This window comes from Tachyglossus aculeatus, chromosome 17 (assembly GCF_015852505.1).
Source record: "Tachyglossus aculeatus isolate mTacAcu1 chromosome 17, mTacAcu1.pri, whole genome shotgun sequence".
Classification (NCBI taxonomy): domain Eukaryota; kingdom Metazoa; phylum Chordata; class Mammalia; order Monotremata; family Tachyglossidae; genus Tachyglossus; species Tachyglossus aculeatus.
The window spans coordinates 31,043,395-31,066,368 of NC_052082.1; the positions used below are offsets into that span (position 1 = coordinate 31,043,395).

General features: G+C 38.6%; 1 long non-coding RNA gene across 1 annotated transcript in view; it reads left to right on the top strand.

Moving 5' to 3' along the window:
* The window catches only part of LOC119939130, a 48,325-nt gene that overhangs the window by 3,123 nt on the left and 22,228 nt on the right, over positions 1–22,974 (top strand). The window contains exon 2 of the long non-coding RNA XR_005454643.1: positions 17,717–17,843. This is a non-coding gene — a long non-coding RNA (uncharacterized LOC119939130). The remainder of the gene's footprint in view (positions 1–17,716; positions 17,844–22,974) is intronic.

The window sequence follows — 22,974 nt, forward strand, 5'->3', positions numbered from 1 at the left end:
TAATAATAACAATGATGGCATTTATTAAGCGCCTACTATGTGCAAAGCACTGTTCTAAGCGCTGGGGAGGTTACAAGGGGATTAGGTTGTCCCACGGGGGGCTCACAGTCTTAGTCCCCATTTTACAGATGAGGGAACTGAGGCACAGAGAAGTTAAGTGACTTGCCCAGAGTCACACAGCTGACAGTTGGCAGAGCTGGCAGAGCCAGTGTTTCAGAGATGTTCTCCCTCCTACTTACATATAAGCCCCATTTGGGACTTCATGATCTTGTATCTACCCCAGTGTTAAATATAGTGCTTGACACATAAGTGCTCAACAAAAATATTATTATGATCGTTATTATTAACAATACTCAAAATTATAATAAACTAATAATAAACATGTATGTGCGAAGCAGAGTTATCTAGTGGAAAAAGCATAATCCTGGAAGTCAGAAGACCTGGGTTCTAATCCCAGCTCTGTCACTTGCTTGCTCTGTAACCAGCACAAGTCACTTAACTGTTCTGTGCCTCAGTTTCCTCAATGGTAAAGTGGGGATTCAATGCCTGTTCTCCCATGTGGAACAGGGACTATGCCCATCCTGTTTAACTTACGGATACCCCAGTGCTTAGTACAGTGCCTAACAAAGGTCATAATTGTTATGTGTGACAGGTTACCAAGCATAACTTGAGGAGGCCTTCAGAAGCACCCAGGAACTTAACTGGTTATTTCAACATACACTAGTGTCTCAGATCTACTTTATCCTTACCTGAAGCTATCAAAGGAGTTTGCATAAGGAGCAGTGTGATGCCAAGATATCTTCTTACATTTTCTACTAGCTGAAAGGTGTTACATTCATTCTTTCAGTCGTATTTATTGAGTGGTAACTGTGTGCAAAGCACTCTACTAGGTTCATTTCAGAATATAGTAAAACATTCATTCGTTCAAAACAACCAACAGATGCATCCCTTGCCCACAACAAATTCCACTTCAGTCATCCTTGAGTGCAAAGTGAAGAAAGATCCAAGCAGTTAAACTATTTGCATTTAATGAAACAGCCTCTGCATTATGTAAAATACCTTATTCATCACCTGCCAAAATATGTTCTCTTTTCAGGTTTGTTATTGTATTACTTTCTGACGGAAATATAGCACAGCAAGAATGGCGTAACAGCCAAAAGCTTAAAGGCTTTTCTGGAAAAGGGCACCCTACTATTATTATTTGATGGCAAAGGCTCAGTGTGTGTGAACTCAGGCAGACACTAAAGGATGTGATTATAATCCTGACATAACCACGGACTTATCAAAGTGACAAATATGTAGATGCCTGAAACTATTCATAATATTTCTGAATTCGGTTAATGTTCAGTGAAATAGTAGCAGTATTTTAATTGAAATCTGACACATTTTCAGCACGTATTTAGTCATGTTAATTTACTCATTTGATTTTAATGCAAAACTGAATTAGCTTGACGTTGAGGCAGAAATTACTTAACTTAGTTAATTTAGGGGGGGTGCGCTGAAGCTCTCTCATGTTGGAACATAATGGTGTCCCTGAGGATAGTGCCACAGACCTAGGGCTACTTAGAAAGCCTAGCGGAGTGAATGTAAACATACATTACTAATGAGTTTCAAGCAGAAACTCCTTACCATTGGTTTTAAAGCACAAAATCAACTCACCTTCTCCTACCTTACCTCACTAATCTCCTACTACAGTCCAGCCCACACACTTCACCCACTCCTCTAAGTGCCAGTTTACTCACTGACCCCAATCATCATCATCATCATCATCATCAATCGTATTTATTGAGCGCTTACTATGTGCAGAGCACTGTACTATCTCACTCCTCCTCCTAACCAGGACCTGTCCCTCCTCTTCACACACACCAGCCGATCACGCTCCTCATCTTCAAAGTCTTCTTATGATTCCATCTCCTCCAAGAGGCATTCTGTGATTAAGCCCCATTTTCCCCAGCTCCCTCTTCCTTCTGCGTCATCTATGCACTAGGATTTGTGAGCTTTGGCAATTTATATTCACCATACCCTCAACCCCACAGCATTTATGTACACCATATAAATGATATATTATGAATTATTTATTTATAATAACATTATAAATTATTTATAGTGATTTGGGTCTCCCCTTTTTCACTGTAAGCTCGTTGTGGACAGGAAACATATCTCCTGACTCTGTTGTATTGCACACACGGAAGTGCTTAGTACAGTAATCTGCACATAGTATACGCCATGGATGCCAATTTCTGAGAAACTTGATAGCTTTTTCCATCAATTGGCTTATGTTGGGTTACTCTCCTTCAATAACTGAGGGCACACAACGCATCTCATGCATGCTTCTCGTGATTAGTGTTGGTTTGCCACTCATACATTTTTCTGCAGTACAGTAATCAACATTCTCAGTCAGCAGGGTAAGCTGCCTCATGGGTCTCCCTGCCTCCTGCCTCTTGCCCTTCACTGTCATAGAAAAAATCAATCAGTGCTATTTACTGAGTGGTTACTATGTGCCAAACACTGCATTAAGTGCTTGGGAGAGTGCAGTACAACAGGGTTGGTAGACATGTTCCCTGCCCACAAGAAGCTTGCAGTCTAGAAGGGAATTTGCAGTCTAGAAAATACACTGGCGGTGATAGTCTCCTAGGATTGTATGTGTGTGTGTGTCTATAAATGTCTGTACAGGACCCACAATGCCAGCCTATTTCTATATGGAACATGGTTGACTCTAATTGCCATGTCCTATTTAGAAGCAGCATGGTGTAATGGATAGATCATGGACTCGGGAATCAGAAGTTCATGGGTTCTAATGCTGGATCTTCCACTTGTCTGTTGTGTGACCCTGGGTGAATCACTTCACTTCTCTGTGTCTCATTTACCTTATCTGTAAAATGGGGATTGAGACTGTGAGCTCCGTGTGAGACAGGAAATGTGTCCAACCCCATTTGCTTATATCCACCCTAGCACTTAGTACAGAGTAAGATCTTAATACCACAGTTATTATATTTGAAATTTACAGTGCCTGATGTTATTTTTATTAATTTCACTTTTGCCTTCTTGTCTGTTTACCTTCACCACATGCTGCATGGATCTTCTTGAAACACTTCTCATCACACAGCTCCTCTTTCCGCAACACCTTTCAAAAGTTTCCCAAGCCCCCACAAATCAAGTCACAGCTCTTCATGGTCAGCTTTAAGGCTTTCCACCAATACTCCCTACCTTATATATCAGCCTTCTCGATCTGATACTATACATGTCTCTTTTAACATTTCTGCCTCTGTCCCCTTGTTTCCACTGTTCTTTGAGCCTGGAACCCCCTCACAATCACTGGTATTTATTGAGTGCTTGCTGTATTCAGAATCTTCTACTGTTTGGAAAAGTACAATATAGAAATCTGTAAGGCATGATCCCTATCCCTTCCAACCAGAGTTGACCTCACCAAGGGTCGGCCTGTGCTCCATTGCAGTTGCACAAATGTGAACTGGGAACACGTGCCAGGCCAGCATCAGATTGTGTCATATGACTGTCAGATTCATTCATTCAATCGTACTTATTGAGCGCTTACTGTGTGCAGAGCACTGTACTAAGCACTTAGTCATAGAGTCAGTTGGTTGCTCATCTACCTCCCCATCAAATAAAAACTCCTTACAAATGGCTTTAAAGCACTTCATCACCTTGCCCCTTCCCATCTTTCCTCGCTGATTTTCTACTACAACTCAGACCACATATTTCACTCCTCTAATACCAACTTCCTCACCATACCTTGATCTCATCTATCTCACCACTGATGCTTCACCCAAATCTTGCCTCTGGCCTGGAACTTCCTCCCCCATCGTTTCCGACAAACAATCACTCTCCTCACCTTTAAAGCGTTATTAAAATAACATCTCCTTCCTTCATTCATTCAATCACATTTATTGAGCACTTACTGTGTGCAAAACACTTAACTAAGCACTTGGAAAAATATAGTATAACAATAAATGGACACATTCCCTGCCCATAGTGAACTAACAGTCTATAGGAGCTTAAAGTCCTTACTTTATGATGGGATATTGTTTTTTATGTGAGAGAGAGAGAGAGAGTGTGTGCGTGTGCGTGTTTGTATTTACATATGTATAATTTACAGTGCTTGGCAGATAGCATTCAATACCATTTAAAAAAATAGTTTGAGGGAATATAAACATTTCCTTTCAGAGTTCCCCATAAACATCGATTCCCATAAATACTAAACTAAAAAGCACTGGAGAAGAGAACTAAAATGTGTTAAATCTGCCTAGTTTTCATTTGTCACCCTGCCTGACATCCATATTTACATTTTCATGAAGCATCAATCCAATAAAATTTCCCTTTCTTGATAAATGATTTATTTATGAGAAAGCTGATTAGATAACCTCTTTAAAATAGTTTTAATTACTGGTGAATGTAATTTAAAAGAATTAACAAACCTGATAAGAATGCCACCTACAATGATTTTATAAAATAATTTATGTTTATATTTGTGCGCTTGTAATATGTCATGCTTAAAAAATGGCAATAAATGAATGTGTTTGGGATGCCACCTGTTATTTTTCATTTTCATCATTGATACATTTAAAGGCTAGATTTAAAACAAATTAAAGCCATTTGAGGTGCTGTGCATTACATATATTAACATTATTTTACCACAGATACTTTGGAAGAAGGGTTTTTTTAGCTTTCCTCACTGTAGCAAATATAAAGTAAATATTTAGGATATGATCCATTTATAAATAGCTAGAAGGGCTGATTCACTATTATATCTATTCTTCTTGTGACTATATTATTAGGCATTTTAATTAGTGAGCATTTGTGTTCCCTTGTTTACCCTCATCCTTAAATACAGCATTTGTCTCCCAAAACACCTCTAGGGTATATTCTTTGACCCTGCATTTCACTATGCCTTTAAATCATTTATTCTTTTCCCAATGTTTTTCCTCTTGTAGCTCCCCAGCTAGCAACTACTTGGGTATCTTGCCCATTGTTGGGTAGGGACCATCTCTATATGTTGCCAACTTGTACTTCCCAAGCACTTAGTACAGTGCTCTGCACACAGTAAGCGCTCAATAAATGTGATTGAATGAATGAATGAACATCCATACTCCTCACATGTCCTATCTGGGGAAATGTAATGTTGACAACAAATTACCTAGATTTTGCATTATCCCACAAAGCATAAGCAGACAGTTACATAGCAGACAGAACAAGAAAGTCCAGCAGGCCTTTTGCCATACTGACAGAAAGTATGTGGATAAAATACAAAATCTGACAGCAACCAAGTTTATAAGTGGCCATTAGAAAAGGGAGTGCTTTCCTCGAATAAATACTTTGTGAACATTGAAGTGTTTAGAAGCAAGCTATATATTGGGCGTATGCCTGAGAATAACAAGGAACTACCTTTATGGGAGCAAAATGCAGATTTATGGGCAGAGAACATGTCTGCTAATTCTGTTGTCTTCTCCCAAATACTTAATGCAGTGCTCTGCACATAGTAAGCACTCAATAAATAACATTGATTGATTGAATGGCAGTTATGGATTTGGTTTATCAGCTAAATTTACATATGAAGGTGATATACCACTATTAATTGTATCTTATGAAATCGAGGACAATCTTTTAGGCTTATTTTCCTCTCTGTTACTTGAAATGCATTCTTCAATATTAGGGGAATTGGATAAGTCATATACGAAGTCATACTTTCAAGCAATGACTTATTTGAACCTGGAAAGTTTGGGTTCGTAGTACTCAGACCAAGACTGGAATTGAGTCAGGTTCCAAGTGTCCTCTAAAATATTCACTCTCTACTCAAATAATAACATTTATCAGCACAGTACTGTTTGGAGAATTTAATGGTAGTGGAAGAGGTGATTTCTGCCCTCAAAACTTTGTTTCAGTGTAAATATGCCTTCTACATGTAAGAACCAATACTTATAGCTCATATTAATTCCCCAAATCCATTATATTAGTAGCTAGCTTTTCCTAATATGTGACAGGCACAATTTTAGGTTAATTTTCCACTGTGACTGGATATCTTGATAAACCTAGAACTTGGGAAAGGCATATCAGTGGAAGTTGGAATAAAAAATGCTTTTGTCTAATGACTGAAAAAAATTTGTCAAGTTCAATTATTAGAACTGAAGTCACTTAAATCAGTGTTTTCAGCTAATGTGACAATTACTGATGTGGATTAGATTATATTTTATGCTTAGTCTTAAATTGGCACCTGAAAATAAATATTACCAAGAAATACCTTGGTTTCATAATTGGTTCCCTCTGGACTGTAAGAATGTTTTTGATAGGGATTGTGTCTACCAGCTCTGTTGCACTGTACCCTTCCAATCACTTAGTACCATGTTCTACACATAGTAAGCACTCAATAAATGCCACTGATGAGGTAGCCACATTTCTGTAAAATATTAGTGCTCGATATTTGGTCATCATACCTATGGCTTTCATTATTTTAAGGTGTTTCTCTCATTTAGCCTCTTCTTGCTTGTTTTGTTTTATTAATAATAATAATCATAATGATGGTATTTGTTAAGCGCTTACTATGTGCAAAGCACTGTTCTAAGTGCTGGGGAAGTTACAAGGTGATCAGGTTGCCCCATGGGGGGCTCACAGTTTTAATCCCCATTTTACAGATGAGGTAACAGGCACAGAGAAGTTAAGTGACTTGCCCAAAGTCACACAGCTGAAGGTTGGCGGAGCAGGGGTTTCAACCTATGACTTCTGGCTCCAAAGCCCGTGCTCTTTCCACTGAGCCACGCTGCTTCTCTTGTTTTGCATCTGCTGCAGAAAAAGGCTCCTTTATCCTAGGAATTCCCTCTCTCACCCACAATGCTTTTATTTGTTTGACTATTAAATCTAGACATAGTTCAGTTTTCTCTGATTGATTATTCAAGAAGTTTCTGTCAATGTTGTGAATATTGCTAGTCATCGTTGCTTTACATTTCTCTCATACGTTATTTGGCATACAAAAGTCCCTCATAGGCTACTTCATTATCTTCTGGGCCACTTGTCCTTCATGATCTTTTCCCTTCCGTCCCTCGTAGCATCACCACTAAACTCTTTTCAGGCAGCTCGTTATACCTGATTATCTTCTCTTTTCATTCAACTAGAGAGCCAGAATGAACATGAGATTGAGTTCGGGTTCTAACTCTGCCATCGCTTGTTGTCTGACCTAGGGAGAGTCACTTACATTCTCAGTGTCCCAGTTTCCTCATCTGTACAATGGCATACAATATCTGTCCTTCCTTCCTCCTTGGCTGTGAATCATGTGTTAGGACAGGGGATCGTGACTTATCTCATTATCTTATGAGAGGCAGTGTGGCTCAGTGGAAAGAGCATGGGCTTGGGTGTCTGAGGTCATGGGTTCTAATCCTGGCTCCGCCACATGTCTGCTCTGTGACCTTGGGCAAGTTACTTAACTTCTCCGAGCCTCAGTTCCCTCATCTGTAAAATAGGGATTAAGACTGTGAGCCCCACGTGGGACATCCTGATGACCTTGTATCTCCCCCAGCACTTAGAACAGTGCTTTGCACATAGTAAGCGCTTAACAAATGTCATCATTATTATTATTATAGCTTAAACAAGAGACTTCAAAAATATGGCATTCTTCACAAAAAGTTCACTGACTAAATATACAACTGCCATGACTGTATTACTGAGCCCCACAAACCTTATGTATATTTAATGGTTTTTAGTGGCCTTTATGCCTCCAGAATCAGCCCCATTTCTCATCAGGAAAGAAGAGGGAGGGGTTGAGTTGAAAAAGCCTTTGGTGGAGAAGCAGTGTTGCCTAGTGGAAAGAACACAGGCAGGACATGGGTTGTAATTCCAGCTATACTGCTTGCCTGCTGTGTGACCTTGGACAAGTTTCTGAACTTCTCTGCTCCTCAGTTTCCTCATCTTTAAAATGGAATTAAATATGTGTTTTTCCTATCATTTGAACTGTCATCCCATATAGGAGAGGGAATGTGTCAAATTTGATTAATTTATAATAATAATAATAATAATGATGGCATTTATTAAGCGTTTACTATGTACAAAGCACTGTTCTAAGTGCTGGGCAGGTTACAAGGTGATCAGGTTGTCCCATGGGGGGCTCACAGTCTTAATCCCCATTTTGCAGATGAGGTAACTGAGGCACAGAGAAGTTAAGTGACTTGTCCAAAGTCACACAGCTGACAACTGGTGGAGCTGGGATTTGAACCCCTGACCTCTGACTCCAAAGCCCTTGCTCTTTCCACTGAGCCATTCTGCTTCTACCCCACTGTTTAGAGTAGTGCTTGGCACATGATAAGTGTTTAACAAATATGATTGATGATGAACAAATGACATTCCTATTAGGTAAAAGAGTGCCTGCATTCAGTGGTGAAAATTTCTACCTGACCAGATTCAACATTATGTCCAAGGATTAGGTTTTTAAAGAAGACTTTTGAGAGAAGGGGTCCAAATTTCAAGCCCATATACTGCAGCAGGAAGCATGGTTATCTGGCCAAATATTCCTCTTCTTTAGCTCCCCATACTTTCCTTGCCTCCTGCTCTGAGCTGATCCAGGTGCAGATCACCCATTAACTAAATTGGCAAGAAAGCTGGCAGTGGATCACAGAGGTAATGTGCTTGGTGTGCTTGCCTCTCCCAAGCAGGTGGACCAATGCCTTTATCTCACAGAAAGCTTCCAGGTATGCTTTTAAAGTAGCCTAATGTAAAGTACTTTGCGATAACTCATTGGGAGTTTGCAAAAACCTACAGAGAGTTTCATAAGAGTTTTTTAATCCATCACAAGATCTATGGTAAAGGGATTTGGCAGATGGAGTTGCTAGCCACTAGGGATTGCAGGAGCAGCTGCAGATTTTAAAGTATTTAAGCTTGTGAATCTCCATATCCAAAATCTGGAGCCAAAAATGTAGCACACATGAATTTAATCTAAATACTAGAAGCATATTTTTTTTGATGCACAAATTAAGGGGGATGCGTTTTTTGAATGACTATTCATTCCCCCCTCTAGACTGCAAGCTCCCATTTCGACTATAAGCTCATTAAGGGCAGGGAACACACCTGCTAATTCTCATGCACTGTACTCGCACAAGCACTTAGTACAGTACTCTGCACATAGGAAGTGCTCAATAAATGCCATTGATTGATTGGCTTGTCTCCTATCTGGGTCCCCAAGCAGGAAGAAGACTTTTTACTTCCCCAGATCTTATTTACTATTCTATTTATTTTATTTTGTTAATATGTTTTGTTTTGTTGTCTGTCTCCCCCTTCTAGACTGTGAGCCCGTTGTTGGGTAGGGACCCTCTCTATATGTTGCCAACTTGTACTTCCCAAGCGCTTAGTACAGTGCTCTGCACACAGTAAGTGCTCAATAAATATAATTGAATGAATGAATGAAAGGAACTGAATGTCTCTTTATCCAACTTTAGCTGGAGATTTGAGGAGCTGCAGGTTGAAAGTCACCTTCCCTGTTAATCACTATAGAAAATCTTTGGCTTGCAAAGCATCTTCCTTATTTGTCTGTCAGTCCTACTGCTGGAAGGTGACAGGGTACTGTCTTCACATGAACTAATATTACTTAGCACAGTATGATAAGCTATACTCCTAAGATGTGCTATGTTAAAAATTAATCATGTTTATTGAGCATTTACTGGGCAGTAAATTGAAGAATGGAGTGGAGTGAGACTAGTTAGGAGGCAGGGACTTCAGCAAGGGGGCTTACACAGTAATCAAGATGGAATAGGATAAGTGCTTAGATTAATGTGGCAGTAGTTTGGATAGAGAGGAAAGGGTGGATTTTAGCAGTTTTAAAGGCTTAACTGACAGGATTCAGTGACAGATTAAATATGTGGGTTGAATGAGAGAGATGAGTTGAGGATAATGACAAGGTTATGGGCTGGTGATACAGGAAGGTTAGTGGTACTGGCTACAGTGATGGAGAAGACCAGAGGGAGGACAGAGTTTGGGTGGGAATATAAAGAGTTTTGTTTTGGACAAGTTTGAAGAGGTGGCAGGACAGCCAAGTAGAGATGTCATGAAGGCTGGAGGAAATGTGAGACTGTAGAGAAGGAGAGGAATCAGGGCTGGAGGTATAGATTTGGGAATCATACACATAGAAATTTTTGTTGAAGCCATGGGAGTGAATGAGTTCTCCAAGGGAGTGTTGGTGATGGAGAACAGAAGGAGACCCAGAAGCGAATCTTGAGGGACTCCCACTGTTAGAGGGTGGGAGTCAGAGGAGGATCCCACAAAAGAAATTGAGAATCAGTGGCCGGAGAGATAGGAGGAGAACCAGGAGAGGAAAGTGTCAGTGAAGCCAAGGTTGGATAATGTTTCCTGGAGAAGGGGGTGGTCATTGGTGTCAAGGCATCTGAAAGGTCACGAAGGAATAAGATGGAGGAAAGATTGCTGGATTTCCCACGAAGGAGATTATTTGTGACCTTTGAGAGGTCAGTTTATGTTAAGTGAAGGGAGAGGAAACCAGATAAGAGGGGTCAAGGAGAGAACTGGAGAGGAACTGGCAACAGTGGATGTGGACGACTCAGCAAGTTTGGAGGGGAATTGTAGGAGGGAGATGAGGAGTCAAGGGAGCCATGGAGTTGAAAGAAACCTTTATTTTTTTAGGAGAAGGGAGACATGAACACCTTTGAAAGCAGCACAGAAAATATTTGTTGCATGTATAGAGTATCTAGATAAATTTTGATAGACAAGGGGGGTCTCTGATCTATGACCAGTTGGTCATGCACTCACTAACTCATGGCTCTGGAGTCCAGTACAACTGTGGAATAAGGAAAGCATGTTTCCTTTGTTATCAGTTTGGGAAATATTTAGCTAAACCACAAAGCTATGTAGATCTTGGCAGATAACAAAGCCCCTTCTGGGTTTGTACTGAGGACCTCATAATGCAAGAACTAAGATCCTTCCAATTTAGTTGTAAGGGCTGTAGAGTTTTCTAGAAGAAATAGAGAGTTTTGTAGCATAAATTAATGTCTACAACTAAAATAAATTTGGCCATCATCATTTTCATGATTACTTTTCCCACAATAGTCTAATGTAAAATAAAGCCATGTTTGGATTGGACATCAAGAGTGCTGTTTATTATTATTATTAATAATAATGTTGGTATTAAGTGCTATGTGCCAAACACTGTTCTAAGCACTGGGGTAGATACAAGGTAATCAAGTTGTCCCATGTGGGGTTCCCAGTCTTCATCCCCATTTTACAGATGAGGTAACTGAGGCACAGAGAAGTGAAGTGACTTGTCCAAGTCACAAAGCTGAAAAGTGGCAGAGCTGGGATTAGAACCCACGACCTCTGACTCCCAAGCCTGGGCTGTTTCCACTAAGCCATGCTGCTTGACTTTATCACAACCAAGACAGAAAGCCTTGAAACAAGGCTTGTTGAAAGTTGCCAAGAGAATTGCAGACAAGGAGGCAAAACTACCTGACATAGACTGTTAAGGGCCTGGTATGACTATTCTTCCCAGAAGCTAAATGGGACTTTCTGGCCAATGATGCTTCCTGTGCCATAACAGGAGAACTCCACATCTCCTCTAGGCAGAATTTAGTTTTCCTGAGAGGTTGTCACAGGAAAAGGTTTCAGTTTCTGTGATGATTTCACCCCTGTTGGTAGCTGCCTTTCTTGCTCCTTGATCAGTTCCTGCTTGGGAGAAGATATTGATTTGGAAAACTATATTGCCCATATTGAAAAGGTCAAGAGTGATCTAATTTGGAGTTATTTCAGTTTAAACCTTTTTCTACCTCCATCCTAAAAAGTAAGGCTTGGGAAATCCACGTGGTCAAGACCATGGCAAGAGTCTTTTGTAAGCAAGCCATCAAGCTTTGCAGACATGGCTTTAGGCTTCAGTAGTTTTAGAAATAATTTTGCAAACCTCAGTCTTTGTGATATCTCTCTGTTGGTATTCTTTCCCATTTGTAATATTGACTTTGACCATTATTCTCTTTAGGAATCTGGTTCAGTCATGGCAAGTGGAACCTTTGCAGAGCTAGAAGATGGATCTTGACTAACATACCTGCTCTCTTTTCTTTTGGAATACACTAAATATAGGCCATACTGTGTTACTAGTGACCTGGCACATGCCACTTACCTTCTCTGGGCCCCAATTTCCTCATTTGTTAAGTGGGGTTTAAATACCTGTTCTCCCCCCGTCATAGACTGTGAGTCTCATGTGGGAAATTGACTATATTTGATCTGATTGTATTATATCTACTACATTTCCTAGCATAGTGTTTGGTACATAGTAAGTGTTTAAAAAATGCTTCCATTGTTATAATTATTTTTAATCTGTGTTCAGTATATATCATCTATGTGTACCCAGTCTTACAAAGCCAGTACTTTTCAATCTAATAATAGATCTTCCCAGTCTTGTAACTACATCAATTCAACAACCTTCAGAGAAGATTTAAGAACCTCCCTCATACAGTCATTTGGATATGTTGGATTCTGTCTAGAAAATATTCCTTTTTATTACAGTCTAAAGTTTTTATTTCATCCTCAGGGAAGTTGAAGAGAGCTGGTCATTGTCCTTCCGCCTTCTTGTAACCAGGGTAAAAGATTTCAGTTGCTATAGCAATTCATAGTTCTTGTTTTCCAATCTCTAAATTAGTTTAAAAATTAGTTAATTAGTACTTATATCTAAAATCTTTGGATTTGGCAACTAGAATGAAAATGACATTATGGTGATCAAAGAGCTACATTTTCATTATGAGCTCAGCACCCTTGAGATGGCACCTTGAGAAGGATAGGGCTTTGAGGAGTAACATAGTGAGGGAGAGATTATGGAATTTGGCATTATGGAAGCAATGTCTTCTAGGGTTGGAATGCTGAATTGTGAGAAAAAAAGCAAAATCTCTCAGAATTAAAATTATTAGGAGGGATGTCAAGTGTCCAGTGCTAGGAGAGGAAGAGCAAAGTCCTCAACAAAGTCCTGGAGCTTGTAGGGATTAAAAAATTTCCCCAGTTGTCCCTGCTTTCCAGAAGAATAGAGAAATGACCTGTCATTCCTCTTGAGCGGGCTTTGGTGGTGTCTTCTAGATCAGAAGGCAAGAATAATTCCTGGATTGGCTCCACCTGCACCAGGGACAGGCCAAGGTGCTAATGAATTTCCCCATAGTCACATTACACCATCCTAGATTTGGCACCTAAAAAAGTGACTTGACCAGCATTAAGTGGAATAGGAGAGTTTCCTTATTTTAGCCTATATGCTATGTAATCTATTTTAACCTCTGCCAACGCCACTGTCAGCTCCCTGAAAGCCTACCAATTTTATTGTGCTGTACTTTCGCAAATGTTTAGTACAGAGCTCTGAATAGAGTAAGCTCTCAATAAATGCCATTGATTGGTTGGTTAGTTGATTTATCTAGATCTCTTGGAATTCTAATCCCATCTTCTAAACTGCTGACCAGTACTCTCTCAGCTCATCACTAACTAGGTGTCAGCAGCAAATGTAATGAGCAGGCTCTCTATTCTGTCATCCAGATTACTATGCAAGAAGCCTTTCCTAAGGGAAAAAGCAATATGGATTCTGTAAATGGATGCCTCATTAAATCTACTGGAACTGTTTGTGGGTTGTGAGCATGCAAATAAAAAGGACCAGTTGGCATGTTCTTTGCATAGAAGTAGAAATATATATTCCAGGGAGCTAAAGATTATTGTAATATGTCCTGGACAAAAATAGAATGAAAGGAATATTTAGGATTAATTTGAGGAAAATCACTGTATGCTTTGCTAAGCTGTGGCAGTCTTTTTCTAGGGATGATCTCCTGGAATTCCTTGATGCACCTGTATTCTGAGTTGAATTAGATTATTTCTTCTTTATCTTTGTTTTCTTTCTCATCTTCTTCTTCCTCCTCCTCCTTCTCCTCCTTGCTTTTCCTCAACCCTCTCTTTCTCCCTCTTCTCTTTGTCTTCCAGCTCCCCCTCTTCCTTCTCTTCCTCTTCCTCCTCCTCTTCTTTTTCTTCTTTCCCCTTCCTCTCTCTCTTCCTTTTCCTCTCTCTCCTCCTTCTCTGCCTGGGAAAATACCAAACTATGTTTATTACAGTCTCTATTACAGATGGGGTTACAATCTGTCTTATCTCCATTATATAGGTGACAAAAAAAGGTCCAGAGAGGTCAAATAACTTGTCCAAAGCCGTACAGTGGACTAGTGATGTAGCTGGGACATAAACCCTAGACTCTCATCTCCCAGTCCCTTGCTCTTTCTACTACACCAGGCTGTTTCCTGATGAACATTTTGATATATTAAAAAGAAAGATCATATGAAGAATGAGTAGGGGGATATGTTTATGAAGACACTATTTAAATGATCTTACCTCAATAATTATTTCATCAAGAACCATTTGGCCTTGATTTTATATCCCATAGAAATATCTAAACAATATGTACTATGCTGTGTTATATATCTTTGTAGCTATTGTACAAAACACAGTTAATTATAATCTCTCACCACCTGAAGTGGTGACACTTCAATTTTAGACTTGGGTAAACAACTTTAGCTAAGGAAATAATTATTCTACCAATTCCCAATCTACCAATACTCTTGCTCAATACATTTAAGATCAGCAATTACCTAAATTGAATCAAGACTATTTCACAGACTTTCACTTTTGTCCTATTACTAAATTCATTCAAACACTTAATCCAGTGTTTTAGCTTGTTTTTTGGAAAGGGAACACAAAACAAAGAAAGATCATGATTTCCTATTTGCCTTCCAAAGGAAAGGTGGCAAAGACAATTTTCAATAACTATATATTGTTAAACTCACTCTGAGCAAGATTAAAATCATCTGAACATCTTTAATCAATCAGGTAGGTGTTCCTGAAATTACCCAAAATACACTGTTGGCATTGCTTGGAGCATGAATCAACCAAGAACTGAGCTATGGTTCTGGGGAGTTTTTCCCAGCTTTCTCAGGGAGCAGATATTAATCATCACTCCAATATTGGCCATTCATTTTATTTTTAATTCAGACTGTAGTGATACAGTTCAACAAGGCTATATGACAAATTGTAGATATTGTTTTTACTGTTTTTATGAGAAAAAACTTTACAAATGCTGAGAAGAATCACTGATTGTGAACAAAAACTCTAGTGCCTATTCTTCCTACAAAAAGTTAAGTACTTCTACAAATATGAAATAGGATGATTAACATTTCATATAGAATATTTCTGTAAAGTAGCTCTGATTCCCATGGCTTCATAAGTAGTGTGTACTGTCATTCATACTTCCATCTAATGTAGCTATCACAGGTGATAATGATCGTAGTGGTGGTTGTAGTAACAGTAGTAGTAGTAGTACTACTACTAATAATGATAGCATTTATTAAGGGATTACTATGTGCAAAGCACTGTTCTAAGTGCTGGGGAGGTTACAAGATGATTAGGTTGTCCTACAGGGGGCTCACAGTCTTCATCCCCATTTTACAGATGAGGTAACTGAGGCCCAGAGAAGTTAAGTGACTTGCCCAAAGTCACACAGCTGGCAATTGGTGGAGTGGGGATTTGAACCCATGACCTCTGACTCCAAAGCCCATGCTCTTTCCACTGAGCCATGCTGCTTCTCTGCTATTAATAATTATTAAGCACCTAATGTGCTTAAACCATCGTATCACATTCTTTGAAAAGTGCATAGGTGATAATGAGACATACAGTTATGAGGAGTAACAACTTTTATGTAATATGTAAGTATTTTATGAGTCCATGTGGATTTGCCAAATTCCTTCTTTTTAAGCGCTCAATAAATACAATTGAGTGAATTGAATGAATAAGTGGGGAGTTAGTGGTGGGCACTGGATGATGGAAATTTTATGGGCAAGGGAAAAAAGAGAGTAAAAGTGAGAACTAGGAATGGGGAAAATTGAGATAGAGGAAAATAGGGAACAAGAGGGTGGAGAAACTCCTTACCGTTGGCTTTAAAGTACTTTATCACCTTGTCTTAGCTCAATCACCCTCCTATCTTAGCTATCTGACTTCTTACTATAGCACAGCCTGCTCATTTCACTCACTTAATGCCAATCTTCTCACTGACCATAGTCTCTTTTATCTCACCACCGACCTCCCTCACCCGTGTCCTACCTCTGACCTGTGACATCTTCCCCCTTCAGATCCGATAGATGATTTAAGCGCTTAGTACAGTGCTCTGCACACAGTAAGTGCTCAATAAATACGATTGATTGATTGCTCTTCCTATCTTCAAAGCCTTATTAAAATCACACCTCCTCTAAGACTTAGCCCTCATTTCCTCTTCTCCTACTCCCTTCTGTGTCACCCTTACACTTGGATTTGTACACTTTATTCAAACAGTAAGCACTCATTTTCTGTATTTAGAATAGTTTTATAAACTATTTCATGATTGTGGACGTTTTTCATCCGTCGATATTTCAAAGCATAAGGAAGAGTAATTTTATCATTTCTTTTGGCTATGTTGATGAAGGAGGGGGCAACTTTAAGACAACTTAAGAGCTTGCTTTTATTCAGTAATGTTAGTTTTAACCATTAATTGCATATCAACACTAAAATGTATGAATTTTTTAATGTATTTAACATTTCCTTAGTTTCATTTTAAAAAGCATAGGAATATCTTGTAAAACAGAATTAAATCTTCCCTATGCTTTGAAATATTGATAGATGAAAAATGTTTACAATTATGGAGTAGCTTACAAAAATGTCTTGAAAATGATGAAAAGAATAATCTTACTCTTCTATGTTTTGTTGCTTTATTTTTACCCTTGTTACATAAATTGCCATTTGTAAGTAATACATTTTTGCTTGTAAGAGATCAAGTATATATTTAAAATCTCACATATACTGACTTTTTCTTCTAACACTGGCCTTCTATTAAGTTTGCCTTAGTACTTACCTGGATCTAGCAAATGTCTTCCATAGATATGGTTGCCTATGATATCATGGACCTGAAATAAAGATCAGAGAATCTTTCCAGTTTCTCTTCTCCCAGTATTTAACCATCACAAATTGACACTGAAAGTATTTGCTTGTAATCACAAATATCATTTTAATAATTCCAAAAGAGTAATTCTAAGATACAGCTGAAATAAGTTTTAAGTCATCTACCTTTAGGGAGATATTCTGGAAAAATGTTTCCCTTAAAAGAAATATCAATTTTGCTTTGAAGTAACTATAAAACTTTTCCAAGACCAGAACTTACTTTGTTCTTTGAACAAGTTTCTATATTGAACTACTCATTAAATTATTAAATGAGCTCATGGAACAAAATTATACTGTTCCGTAGAGACAAAAGAATGCATTGCCATTTTTATATTCTGTAGGCATGCCTGAAATATTATAGTAAAACAAGAATATGGAACACATAAAAATCAGTCTTTTATTTGACGGAAGGAGAAATAAGTGTAAATGTAAATTGCACCCATAAATATCGAAAATGCAACTACATGAGTAAAATCAGTGGACATTGTTAGCAATTTAGTAACACTGTTACTAAGCTTCCTAACATTGAGCAAAATATTGAAACATATAACTTTGATATTTTTGCAAGTTTCTAATGATTTAAAAGCTTTAATTTATTTGGGTTCATAGGTGACACTGCTTATGGTGAGATTGTTCTATTTAAGTAAGGCATATGAGTACGGCTGATGAAACCAATTTCTGACTGATGATCCCTTCCTTAGTATTTGCACGTAATGATTGACCCTTCCTGCACTTCTGTATTTGTTTCCAGGATGGTTGACGCTGCTTCAGGTCCATCTTCATCTGAAGCTCCTATTCCAAGAGACTGCTGAATGCTAGGATGACCTGGCTACTGCTGCCATCTCTCAACTGATCACTGTTATGCCACATACTGTCAGGTATCTCTTCATTATTGATTTTTTAAAAAAGCCTTCTTCTTTCTACTCTATTTAGAATTTCACCATTTCAGTTAAACACAAAGCAGCTGTTCACCCTTTCTGCTGTTGCCCATTCTCCTGGCATGTCCCGTCCAGTGAAGGTATGATGTAAATAAGTACTGTCATAATAGCAGTCTTGGTCCCTGGAACTCACTGTTTGCCGCCGTAACTTGCCACTTATATCAAATATGACATGCAATTCTTTGTTGCTACTAGAAATAGACCAGCAATGTGGATTCAGGGGAAAAAACATAGGACACTGAACATGTAAGAAAAGGTGTGATTCATATGTTTATCAATCAATCAGGCCTTCATTAAGCACTTACTGTGTGCAGAGCAATGTACTTTGTGCTTGGGAGAGGTACAATAAAGTAGAGATTGAGAAATGATCCCTTATCTCTAGGAGTTTATAATCTGCCTAGCAGATCATTATTTAAAAAAAAAATTGCTTGGTCAATTTAATAAATTAATACCCAGAAAGATTTGCATTCCAGGATTTGTGAAATCTGTGTCAGTTCTGCACGGAATAAAAGGTTGAGTGCTGTTAATGGCAAGAGCCAGTCCAGGTAACTCCAATTCCAAGTCTTTGGGCTGGAATCATCCACCCATTCCACTACCATGGTGTTCTAGATAAACCTCATCATACTAAGTCACATGTAAGGGTTACTAACTTTGTTAAAATTACTGTAAAACAATAGAAGGAGAAAAATGGGACACTGATCAATCAATCAATCAATCGTATTTATTGAGCGCTTACTATGTGCAGAGCACTGTACTAAGCGCTTGGGAAGTACAAATTGGCATCACATAGAGACAGTCCCTACTCAACAGTGGGCTCACAGTCTAAAAGCACTGATGCATTGGATTCCTAGAAAAATTGATTTCCTATAGCTAGTATTTTCCATACATTCTGAAGGAAAATCAGAAAGGATTTGATCATCTATTTCACTTGGTCATCAACCAGTAAGTGCCAAGGCATGATGCCAAAATTCCAAGGCTTCCCTGATTAACTCCCAGCACATTGAGTCATTGCAATCCAACAGTCACTTTTACCACTCATATTTTTATTTATGATGTTCCTCAGCACTTTTGTATCTATGTATAATCATTTGTACTGTCAATTATATAATCTACACTATTTTTATTTTCATGTCTCTTTCCTTCTGTTTGAGTTTACTGTGGCCAGGGACTGTGTTTTGAACTTCTAATATAATTTCCCAATCACTTAATACACTGAACTGAAGTCAATGGATGATCAGTAAATATCACCATAGTTCACCTCAGGAAACAGTGATGACAGATAATCCACAGGACTCCGGGCGGTTATTTGTGTTTGTTATTAATGGACTCCAAAATGATGAAGTCCCATGACTTCAACAGGTTAATGAAATAATGGTTAGACCACGGGTCTGAGAGTCAGAAGGACTTGGATTCTAATCACAGCTCTACCACTTGCCTACTGTGTGAATTTGGGAATGTCACTTAATTTATCTGTGCCTCCTTTACCTAATCTATAAAATGGGGATTAATACTGTGGGTTCCATGTGGGACATGGACTTCGTCCAATCTGATTTGTTTCTACCCATTCTAGTGCTAGTACAGTGCCTGGCCCACAGTATGCACTTAACAAATGTCATAAAAGAAATAACTGTTATTCCTAAATAGCCCCTATTTGACAGTATCCATCAAGCACCATGGAAGGTGCATACTCTGGGGCAGTTAACCTTATCTGTGAAATGGAGATTAAGAATGTGAGCCCCATGTGGACCATTGACTACCCCAGGTCTTAGTACAGCTATGGCACATAGTAAGCGCTTAATATCATAAAAAAACCCCCAAAAAACCCTGCTGTATATATTTAAAGCTGCATTCTTTTTGGCTAATATCACTCTTCCCATCGCATTTAGCTATAATTCACTATACTATACTGAGAGCTTCCCCACTAGATTGGAAGCTCTTTTAGGACAGCGATTGTGTCTACCAACTGTAAGGTACTAAAGTCTCCAATGTGCTTAGTCAAATGTTCTGCACATAGTGGGTGCTCAGTTAATACCATCGACTGATTGATTAGTTTGGCTGATTTTGATATCCAGAGGCAGTAACTTCTAGGCCATAGTTTCCAAGTATCATTCAGTTTGTACAATTTTTTTTTTTGTTTTTTATAATTCCTTAAGGGGCCCTCCACCTTCATCCACCCCACCCTTATGCCACCTCTTATCCTGTTGTTAATTCCACATCCCTCCATGAAAGCCTTTTGCAGCTGGGCTCCATGGAAAGTGCATGGGTTTGGGAGTCAGAGATCATGGGTTCTAATCCCAGCTCTGCCACTTGTCAGCTGTGTGACTTTGGGCAAGTCACTTAACTTCTCTGAGCCTCAGTTACCTTATCTGTAAAATGGGGATTAAGACTGTGAACCCCACGTGGGACAACTTGATCACCTTCTATACCCCCCAGCGCTTAGAACAGTGCTTTGCATATAATAAGTGCTTAACAAATGCCATCATCATTATTCTTATTAACAAGATAACAAAAGTATCTCCTTGAAGCCATTACACTCAGAACTGTCTCCTGAATCAAGAGCCCAAGATAATCAAAAGTAAAAAAAAAAAAAGAGAGGAAGATTTTATCAAATTTTTCTTGGATCAGGTGCTTCATTTGCTGTAGGACCACTATGTGCTTGTCACTTGTGACCTTGCCAAATTATTTTGAAGCTTGAATGCATTATTTGAGTCCCAGCACTTATTGCAATGTCAATCTTAGTGGTGCCATAAATTACCAGTGACACATTTCAGCTTTCTTATTCTTTCTAAGGAGCAAGTGTCTCAGGGACAGTTGGGACAGTCATTATTTTCAATGACAAATTACATGAGAACCTAAAGCATCACCAGCAAGTTACCTATGACTTATTTGAAGCTGTCAATGTAAAATTTACTTTCACATTCTTGGCAAAAGAGCAATCTTGGATAGCTACCAAGGAAAACACATTTTATTCATCTTGTGACCTCCAACTGCAGAAAGCCAATTCTCCATTCAAAATTTTGGAAGACTCACTCACTATGTAAATGTCCATTTCAGAGATTGCACAAGCAACCAGATCAGAGCCCGTTGTCTAGACTCTGAGCCCGATGTTGGGTTGGGACCGTCTCTATATGTTGCCGACTTGTACTTCCCAAGTGCTTAGTACAGTGCTCTGCACAGAGTAAGCACTCAATAAATACTATTGAATGAATGAATGAATCAGAGACATTAATCCCTGTCCATTCTTGGTAGAATCAGATTGAAGGAGCCCTATCTGGTCCTTTCCCCATTGTTGTCAGTGTGAAAGAGGAGTGGGCAACCTATTCTGTGCTTCCAGTATTGGGGATAGGATGAGGAATCTTCAATTTGGATTCAAAATCCACTTCTGATCCCCTGGGAACCTCACCAGGAACTACTTTATACAGCTGACTGTGCTTTAAAGGTATAGTCACATGAAATCTACACAGGATTATGAATTACTTTTCAGATCCAACAGCCTGCTAAAGACTGAAAATAAATAATAGAAGTAATAACTGTGATATTTATTAAGTGCTTATTATGTATCAAACATTGTGGTAAATGTTCTAGTATATACAAGACAATCAAATTGGACACAAGGACTCACAGTTGGAGTCATGCACCACAGTTACGTCTGGAACTACAGCTAAAAGGTTATACGCATTGCTGCTTCCCCTATCTGAAGTGCATTTAATGCTGGTATCTCAGATTAGATTGTAATCTTTTTGAAAGCGAGAAATGTGTCCACAGCTCTATTATATTCTACTTTCCCATGTGCTTACTTAGTACAGTGCTCTGCACACAATAAACACCCAGTGCTACTGATTGATTGGTATACATTGAAAACTCAAAAAAAATCCTTAATTGCAAAGAATGAAGTTAAGAATGGTGGTTATTCATTGCATTTTTTGGCTCTGTGGTAACACATGGTTCATACTTTGTCATCCAGTGTCATTTCCAAATACAAAGGACAGCAATACATACAGGCATACACATGATACAGCAAGGTTTTGTAACTTGAAAATCAAGATATCTTGAGTAGCTATTTCTTGGAAAAACATTTTCCATGGACTTTAAGTGACATAAATTAGGTACCATTCCAGAACTCCTGAAAAAAGTATGGTAACTTATTTGCCATAAACTATAATTCTAGATCTCACAGAAATTCTTATTGTATCTTGGTTAAAGTCTTTTTTTAACGGTATTTATTAATTGCTTACTATGTGCTAGGCACTGTCTACCCACGGGGTAGATACAAGCTAATTGGTTTGAACATAGTCCCTGTCTCATGTAGGGCTTACAGTTTTAATCCCCATTTTACAGATGAGATAACTGAGGCACAGAGAACTGAAGTTACTTGTTCAAGGTCACACAGCATGTAAGTGGTGGAGCCGAATTAGAACTCAGGTCTTCTGATTCCCAGGCCTGTCCTCTATCCACTAGGCCATGCTGGTTCCTTTAAAGCCAACATTAATGAGAAGTTTTAATATGATTATGAGTCTTTTAAGATGGCTGCAGAAGTAGAAATTGACTGTTGTAGTTTTTTTAATCTTATCTCATTTAGAATAGAAGTCTTCTAAAAGAATATTGTAGTAGGTTAAATTCCTTCTGAATACTTCTACACATCTTTGAGATCCTATCTCCATCAGGGTCTACTTTAATCATTTTAAAAATATGGATATGTTTTCTTGAAAATTGATGATGGAAAGAGACAAGACGCTTCACTTCTCTATGTCTCAGTTACCTTATCTGTAAAATGGGGATTAAGAAAATGAGTTCCACGTGGGACAAGGACTGTGTTTACCTCGTATCATCCCCCACCTTATAGTACAGTGCTTGGCACATAGTAAGTGCTTAACAAATACCATTAAAAAAAGGTTTTCATCTATTTCAGCTTCTAGGATCATCAGAGCTCTTTGAATGAGATGCAAGTAACTAATGAACTTCTCTATACAGTTCATTTTTATATTGTCCACATTTCAACAATGTCTTTGGCTAACTCTTCAGGGATTTCTTTATTGGCATGCAAATTTGACACATGCTGTGGGTATCTTCC